We start from the raw sequence: 9916 nt of genomic DNA, 5'->3' as shown, positions 1-9916 counted from the left end.
CCAAAGTACTGGAGTTTCAGCTTTAGCATCATTCCTTCCAAAGAAATCCCAGGGCTGATCTCCTTTAGAATGGACTGGTTGGATCACCTTGTAGTCCAAGGGACTCTCAAGAGTCTTCTCCAATACCACAGTTCAAAAGCATCAATTCTTCGGCACTCAGCTTTCTTCACAGTCCAAATCTCACATCCATACATGACCACTGGAAAAACCATAGCCTTGACTAGACGGACCTTTGTTGGCAAAGTAATGTCTCTGCTTTTGAATATGCTATCTAGGTTGGTCATAACTTTCCTTCCAAGGAGTAAGTGTCTTTTAATTTCATGGCTGCAGTCACCAGCTGCAGTGATTTTGGAGCCCAAAAAGATAAAGTCTGACACTGTTTCCACTGTTTCCCCATCTATTTCCCATGAAGTGATGGGACCAGATGCCATGATCTTAGTTTTCTGAATGTTGAGCTTTAAGCCAACTTTTTCACTCTCCTCTTTCACTTTCATCAAGAGGCTTTTGAGTTCCTCTTCACTTTCTGCCATAAGGGTGATGTCATCTGCATATCTTAAGTTATTGATATTTCTCCTGGCAATCTTGATTCCAGCTTGTGCTTCTTCCAGCCCAGCGTTTCTCATGATCAGGTAAACACAAATAAAAACCAGGAAATATCCCCACATACCAGTTAAAATGGCTATTAAAAACAAAAAGGAAAATAAAAGATAAGTGTTGGCAAGGTTGTGGAGAAAGGAAACTCTGATAAACCACTGGTGAAAATGTAAATTTGTATAGGTACTAAGGAAAAAAGTACTGAGGTTCTTCAAAACAGTAAATAAAGAACTATCATATGATCAAGCATATGAAATGATATTCATTTCTGAGTATATATCCAAAAGTTTCGAAACCAAGATCTCAAGAAGATATCTGCAATTCCATGTTCATTGCAGTATTATTCACAAGATGGACACAATAAAGGACAGAAACAGTATGGATCTAACAGAAACAGAAAATATTCAGATGAGGTGGCAAAAACACACAGAAAAACTACACAAAAAAGATCTTAAAGACCCAGATAACCACAAAGGTGTGATCATTCACAGAGCCAGCCACTTTTTTTCTTAGTACCTATACCAATTTACATTCTTATCAACGGTTTATCAAAGTTTCCTTCCTCCACAACCTTGTCAACAATTATCTTAGAGCCAGATAGTGTGACTTCTTGGAGTGCAAAGTTAAATGGGCCCTAGGAAGCATCACTACAAACAAAGCTAGTGGAGGCGATGGAATTCCAGTAGAGCGATTTCAAATCTTAAAGGATAATGCTGTGAAAGTGCTGCACTCAATATGCCAGCAAACTTGGAAAACTCAGCAGTGGCCACAGGACTGGAAAAGGTCAGTTTTCATTCCAATCCCAAAGAAAGGCAATGCCAAAGAATGCTCAAACCACCGCACAATTGGACTCATTTCACATGCTAGCAAAGTAATGCTCAAAATTCTCCAAGCTAGGCTTCAACAGTATGTGAACCAAGAACTTCCAGATGTTCAAGCTGGATTTAGAAAAGGCAGAGGAACCAGAGATCAAATGGCCAATATCTGCTGAATCATCAAAAAAGCAAGAGAATTCCAGAAAAACATCTACTTCTGCTTCCTTGACTACGCTGAAGCCTTTGACTGTGTGGATCACAACAAACTGTGGAAAATTGTTAAAGAGATAGGAATATCAGACCACCTTACCTGCCTCCTGAGAAATCTGTATGCAGGTCCAAAAACAACAGTTAGAACCAGACATGGAAAAACAGATTGGTTCCAAATTGAGAAAGGAGTACATTAAGGCTGTATATTGTCACCCTGCTTATTTAACTTATATGCAGAGCACATCCTGTGAAATTCCGGTCTGGATGAAGCAGAAGCTGGAGTCAAAATTGCTGGGAGAAATATGAATAACCTCAGATATGCAGTTGACATCACCCTTATGGCAGAGAGAAACTAAAGAGCCTCTTGATGAAAGTGAAAGAGGAGAGTAAAAAAGTTGGCTTAAAACTCAACATTCAAAAAAATATCATGGCATCTGGTCCCATCACTTCATGACAAACAGATGGGAAAACAATGAAAACAGTGACAGACTATTTTCTTGGGCTCCAAAATCACTGCAGGTGGTGACTGCAGCCATGAAATTAAAAGACGCTTACTTCTTAGAAGAAAAGCTATGACCAACCTAGATAGCATATTAAAAAGCAAAGACATCACTTTGCCAATAAAGGTCTGTATAGTCAAAGCTATGGTTTTTCCAGTGAGAGTTTGGCCATAAAGAAGGCTGAGTACCTTCTCTCATTAGAGGCAGATTCTTTACCATCTGAGCTACCAGGGAAGCCCAGAATAGATATGAACTGATGCTAATTCATTAGTACAGAGAAATCTCAATTAACCTGAACATTCAAATAATCAGGGAGAAAGCAATGAAAAATGTTAGGAAGAAATGATACTATGAATGGGGGATCCATAATTATACTATACCAGGGCCTCAACTGGAATGAAGAAAACGAAATCTTCCTAGCACATAATGATTTCAAGAAATATCTATTGATGAAGCAAAAGAGTTTTTTTTTATTTAATTTAATTTTATTTTGTTTTTAAACTTTACACTATTGTGTTGGTTTTGCCAAATATCGAAATGAATCCACCACAGGTATACATGTGTTCCCCATCCTGAATCCTCCTCCCTCCTCCCTCCCCTACCCTCCCTCTGGGTCGTCCCAGCGCACCAGCCCCAAATAGACATTATAGGGATTTCCCTGGTGGTCCAGTGGCCAAGACTCTGAGCTCCCAGTGCAGGGAGCCCAATTTCGATCCCTGGTCAGAGAGCTAGATCCCACATACTACAACTAAGACCCAGAGCAGCCAAATAAATAAATAAATAAAATAAAATAAAAAGTAAAAAAAAGACATTATAGACATAGTGGATTTAAAAAATATACTTGATAGAGACTTCCCTGGCGGCCCAGTAGTTAAGACACTTTACTTCCACTGCAGGGGAACACTTTACTTCCCCTGGATGGGGAATGAAGATTCCACATGCTGTGTGAGGCCAAAAAATAGAAAAAAAAATTATATAAAAAAATTAAAACTAAATAAAAATATACTTGATAGGAAAGCTTACTTGAATTAAAAGTACCATTAATAACTAGAAGAAATGTTTTATAATGTATCCAAGAATGCTATGTATCTTTAGATCATTCTAAAATAGAATGAAGTTAGCCTTTAATTTCAGTTTGAGAGTCCAATGTAGGGAGAATGAGAGAAAGGGATGTATCCTACTGTTTTGAATAGGGTTTTATTTTGTGGATTATTTAATATTAATAAACAATAGTCTCAGTCCAGCACACTAATCCTCATAGGATGTTCTCCTTTTACTTTAATTTCATTCATGGCTTTTTTGTGGTAAAGCAATTTAACAAAATTTAACAAAATTTTTTATTCTTAATGCCACTTTAGACTATTGAGTTACTGATATAGAAATCACACTGTTTCTGTGGCACCAACCATTCAGATCAATAAAAAAAAAAAAGACAAGCCTGTTATTGTAATTCAGTATTTTACTTCTTTGCAGTGTACATACAGTTTCTGAACCTATAACTTGGGTCATAGTAATATTTCTTGCCCTATTAACAGTCATTTTCCTATTTGGTATGTTCATCCTCAAATAATTTCTGAAAATGACACAGGAATTTATGGTACTTAAATGCCTTCTTGTTCAGAAGAAAGTAACTCTTCCTTACGAAAATAGTCAAGTTAATGAAAAGACCAAAGGAAATATTAGGCGTGACCTCTTTATTTGTTTATGTATTTATTTTTGGTTGCCCTGGGTCTTTGTTGCTGCAGGCAGGCTTCCTCTAATTGCAGCGAGCAGGGGCTACTCTTCATTGTGATGCATGGTCTTCTCATTATGGTGGCTTCTCTTTTTGCAGAGCACAGGCTCTAGTGTGTGTGGGCTTCAGCAGCCGCAGCACATAGGCTCAATAATTGTGGTGCTCAGGCTTAGTTTTTCCACAGCATGGAATCTTCCCGGACCAGGGATTGAACCTGTGTCCCCTGCACTGGAAGACAAATTCTTATCTACTGTACCATGAGGGAAGTCCTAGGAGTGACCTCTTGATCTTGCCATTTGAGGTAAGAACAGGGTACCTGTCATCGTTCGATTTCACTAAATGAGCTTTCCTCTTTGTCCCTCTGTCATTGCCTCACTTCATTGCCAACATTTATAGGAATGAATTTTGGGAAAAATGATTCTGTCTTAGCTTACAAACTAACCAAGTGAAACGCAAAGCTTCCTGCACATGGAATAAAGTATATTAACTCCTCAGTAAGAATGTTACTCTACGTGGGTGATGATGAGTTTTGACATGGGTATAGTTACTGTTTTCTGTAAGTCAGCAAAGAACGCTAAGGCTCCATCAGCCAGGGTCAAGGCCGGACAGACCAAAGGATGCCTTTCAAGGGCATTAGAGTCACATCAGAAAAAGCCACAGCCCACCGCTTGCCTAATTAGGTTGCCCATGGACATTCCATTTAGCATATTGAATCCCTATTATGAACAAACAGCCGTGTTTGATGTGTATCTGCATTAGCAGGAGAGGTCAATTGGGGTCAAGAAGAAAATCCTATGGGTTTATAAATACTTTGGTGTCATCTAGTCCTGTACTCTTGATGTGCTGCTGAGGAAGCAGAGGTCCTCAGAGGTTAATCGACCTCACACAAGGTCACCCTGCTGCCAGGATGGGCAAAGTTGGGGCTCTCACACATGCCTCCTGAATTTCAGTTCAACTCTATTTCCACTCCATCACCTGTCTCCCCAGATGTCTGCCTTTTGCTTACTTTGCACAGTAAACAGATGCTAGCTCCCACCCTCTCATTTAATGGAATTTGCCATGCTGTATTCTTTGCAAGAATGAACTTGCCTCTCTCCAATCTTCTCCCAAATGGTAAGCATGCTGATACTCAGCTCTCAAGAAGGGCTCATGAGAGCATCATGGCTACACTTTATATCAGTCAGTTACAGGCTATGATATGCCCTCCCAGGGCACAGACCTGGTGCACAGAACACAGCTGGTTTTCCAGGCACTAAGATGAAGTAGGGAATGGTGTGCGCTCAGATGAGGCCAGAAAGGTAGCAAGCAGGGAGCTGAGAGTGACAATGGGCTTTGGAAAATATCTCTTCATCCTCCCAGCTATTTCAAAGAAAATAATTCAAAGTTAAAAGAATATAGTCATTGACTATTTTATTACTTTTGAATATTTCTATCAAAAGTTATGCTTAAGAAGTTCTTTCAAAAGCTCAGCTAAGTGAGAGTATTTCCAAAGTGGTGGTTCAAGAATGTTTTCAGGTATACCTGTGAGGATCTAATAGGATAGATCGTGGGACTTTTATTGTTGATTCACATCCATAAACATCCAAAAGAAACAGATGGCAAAAGTACTGCTATACATGCAAAATTTTAGAGTCTAAAGATGTAAATATATATCATATAAATGTATATATATGTGTGTATATATATATGTAAAAGAATATGGAAAAAAAGACTAGAATGTGATACTTGATTTACCTATTCCAAATTTGGTATCAGTAAAAAATATGCATCTTTATCATAAAAAATGACTTCAAATTAGAGGCAAAAGTGATAACCCTGAAAAGCCATGTATTAAATGCATAACAAATAATGGCCGCCCCCAAACAAACCCTGATCAATAAGAGGGTTGTGATTTGAATGAATGAAGTAAAAAAAATTTCCGTATGGAAAATAATTATATTTATACATAGCAATGGAACAAAACAATTAAAATGTTCACCAGTGTGTGACTTCAAAGATTGAAACAGATTGAGCCAAAATTTTAAGAACTTGCTTTTGGCCTGATCAGAATGTAAGTCAGGTCTCTTCCTTTCTATAACTGAAGTAATTTACTACTTTCTAGTGGACTATTCTGATTTATTAATATGGAAGTACAAAAGACAACACAAGAAACCTTTGTTTTTCCATTCTTTTATATCCTCCTAGTTGATAAAGAATGCCAAATATTCTGGAAAAAGGAACTGTATTCATTAATTTATAAGAAGACACTTGTGTCTTTTGTTTTACTAAGATGAATATATTTATAATTTTCCATTTTTATTCTTTATTGATTAATCAAGTTTAGAAAGCAATCATGTATAATGCACGCAAATTTATTCATTTTTGCCTCATTAAGAAAAATAAAGTAATTATATAAGGTGCAATATCTAATGGAATTGTAGAGCTGTCTGAGAACATTCATTTCAAAGATGATGTTCTGAAGTTTGGCATATTCTAATTTCAGTGCTGCATTTTAATATAATATTGTATTATCTAAAAGTGAAGTGAAGGGTCTGGGACATTGGATGTGGTTCTTTGTCAAATGGGAAAATAATGTGATGTCTGCTCTGAGAATGACTTGGAGCCCAGGGGGGTAATGCATATCTCAGAACAGGATTGTGAGAATGGCTTGAGGAGGTAGAAATGGCCAAGCCTCTTTATGCCAGAGGCAGGAGTGGAAATACAGGGGCTTGGGTGGAAGGGGCAACGGGTATGGTGAAAATGTGGGAAGCATGCATAGAGTAGCCTGGGGGAGTTTTCTTGTTGTATCCCACATTTCCCTGAGTGGACATTGCCTTCAACAAAACCACTGTGAGGAGGGACAATGGCAGACCAGCCCCTTAGCTGAAAGCTGCAGGACAGTGTCAAGCACTGTGGTCTGGCTGTCAGGGAGAGTGGGTGAAAGTGCAGCTTTGAGCTGGACCCTGAATGTCCCCTCCTTTCCTTGCTCTTTATCTTCTTTGCTGGATTATCACTGACGCAGCCACTGAGAAAGAGCAGTGCCTGTAAGTTCTTTTAGAGACAGCATCACTTGATGAGTGCTTTGGGAAGAGGTAGATGAAATGGCTAATAACTGAGCCTAGACTAACAAAAAAAGGAGAGTAAAATTAGGAAAAAAAAATGAAGACAAAGGAAACTTGTCTAATGATCTAGAGAAGAAGTGTTTTAGTAGCAACATTAGACACAAAGTATTGAAGGAAGCAAACTTCAAAAAATGAACAGTGAGTGTAAAATAAAGATACTCTTGGTCATGCAAGGTCTCAAAAGTGTCCACTTTGACAACATGGTTGAAAGAATTGTATGTTCTGAAAGAATAAAAATGAACCGACTACTCCAGGAAATAAATAAGTAAAGTGTATTATCTCAAAAAGCAATGTCATGTACACATTTATTCACATGGAAAAAAATCTACACGTTCAGAACGAAAGCTGAAGGTATTATTGCATTGCATCCATATACGACATTGTATGCACACACACATGTAGGTGCTCACAAATGCCCAGGATTCACAACTTTGTGCAGTCCCCTTCTCTACTGAAACTGTGCTGGCCCTGTGTAAGCAATAGAATATTCCAGAAGAGACACTGTGACTTTTGAAGGTAGGTCAGAAGAAGCCTGGAAGCTTCTGGTCTGATCTCTTTGAATGCTTACTTTGGTGAAAATGAGCAGCCACGTAGGGAGTTTTAATAACCTGAGAAGGCATGTGGAGACTGTCGAAGCTAGCAGCATGGAGAAGCCAAATGGGAGCAAGTCCTCAGGTATTTCAGTCATGTCAGTTGAGGCACCAGACATGTGATGAAAGGAACTATCTTGGATGTCTAGCCCAGTTGAGTCTTCAGACCACTCCAGTCCCAGCCATCCATCATCTGACTCCAGTAATGACATTACCGACCCCAACTGAGAACTTTTCAAAAGATCTGGTTACCCTACCAACTAAGAAGATATAGTAGTGAATGTTGTTGTAAGCCATGAAATTTTGGGGGTTCTTTATTATAAAATAATAGATAACTGAAACAGTTGAATGGTAGGTTGATTACAAAAGTGATCCTGATTATGTTTCTCTCCCAGTGTCTGTGCCCTTTGCAATGTGAATTTGTAGTTAATTTAATCAAGAAGTGGGCTTCCTAGGTAGTTCAGTAGATAAAGAATTCACCTGCAGTGGAGGAGGTGCAGGAGATCCAGTTTCAATCCCTGGGTCGGGAAGATCCCCCAGAGTAATGGCAACCCACTGCAGTATTCTTCCCTGGAGAATCTCCTCAAGGACAGAGGAGCCTTGTGGGCTACAGTCTATGGGGTCACAAAAAGTCAGACACAACTGAAATGACTGAGCACACACACAATCAAGAGGCAAAGTCTATTTCCCCATCCTTTGAGTCTGCATTGGTTTTGTGACTTGCTTTGGCCATTAGAATTTTGTTACATTAGAATGTAGCAAAAAGTGATACTGTGCTCAGTTCAGTTCAGTCGCTTAGTTGTGTCCGACTCATTGCGACCGCATGAATAGCAGCACACCAGGCCTCCCTGTCCATCACCAACTCCTGGAGTCTACTCAAACTCATGTCCATCAAGTCGGTGATGCCATTCAGCCATCTCATCCTCTGTCATCCCCTTCTCCTCCTGCTCTCAATCGCTCCCAGCATCAGAGTCTATTCCAATGAGTCAACCCTTCACATGAGGTGGCCAAAGTACTGGAGTTTCAGCCTCAGCATCAGTCCTTCCAATGAACACCCAGGACTGGTCTCCTTTAGGATGGACATGTTGGATCTCCTTGCAGTTCAAGGAACTCTCAAGAGTCTTCTCCAATACCACAGTTCAAAAGCATCAATTCTTTGGCACTCAGCTTTCTTCACAGTCCAACTCTCACATCCATACATGACCACTGGAAAAACCATAGCCTTGACTAGATGGACCTTTGTTGGCAAAGTAATATCGCTGCTTTTCAATATGCTATCTAGGTTGGTCATAACTTTCCTTCCAAGGAGTAAGTGTCTTTTAATTTCATGGCTGCAGTCACCATCTGCAGTGATTTTGGAGCCCAAAAAGACAAAGTCTGACACTGTTTCCACTGTTTCCCCATCTATTTCCCATGAAGTGATGGGACCAGATGCCATGATCTTAGTTTTCTGAATGTTGAGCTTTAAGCCAACTTTTTCACTCTCCTCTTTCACTTTCATCAAGAGGCTTTTGAGTTCCTCTTCACTTTCTGCCATAAGGGTGGTGTCATCTGCATATCTGAGCCAATCTGTGCTGTCTTTTGGAACTCTGCTACCATACTGAAGAAGATATATACTGTACATTAACAAGGGCTTGATATCTATGACATACAATGAACAAATCAATCAATAAAAATGGTCAACAAAATCCACAGATAGAAATGTAAATGGGTATCATGTATGTAAAGAGATGTCCAATTTCAGGAGTAGAGAAGTACAAATGGGAACAATAATAAGACCCACTTTACAACCATCAGATTGTCCAAAGTGAGAAAGTTGGATAAAACCAAATGTGGGCAAACAGAAATTCCTGTGTATCCCTCCTCTCAACTCCGTGCTGTGGCAGGGTGGAGATTTGAGAGGGAGCTCAGAGGGACTGAACCTTTCCCACCCAACATCAATAAAACCAAGCTCAAATCTGGTTTTCAAGTTTGTTCCCAAAAGTCCTGCATCCTAATACATTGTTTATGAGATGGGAATAATTTGATAGTGAAAATATTAGAAATGCTAGGTTAGTGCTCACCACCATGACATGGTGTCTTAGTTGTAGATGCTATAACAAAGTACCATAGACTGGTGGGCTTCTAAACTACAGACATTCCTCAGAGTTTAGGAGGCTGGAAGTCCAAGATCATGGCCAGCATGTCAGGTTCTGGTGAGGTTCTCTTGGAGGTTGGTTGCAGATTGCTGTCTTCCTGTTATATCCTTACAGAGCAGAGAGCAGAGGGAGGGGGCGTATTTTCTCGTAACTCTATAAAGGCACTAGTCCCACTTATGAGGGCTGCACTCCCATGATCTCATATAATTCTAGTTATCCCTGAAAGATTCTACTTC

The sequence above is a fragment of the Bos grunniens genome, chromosome 1 (assembly GCF_055505025.1).
Source record: "Bos grunniens cultivar Pamir isolate PY7600 chromosome 1, Bosgru_T2T1.0, whole genome shotgun sequence".
In the NCBI taxonomy this organism is placed as follows: Eukaryota; Metazoa; Chordata; class Mammalia; order Artiodactyla; family Bovidae; genus Bos; species Bos grunniens.
The sequence above is the reverse complement of the archived record's forward strand: the minus strand, read 5'-3'. Positions refer to the sequence as shown.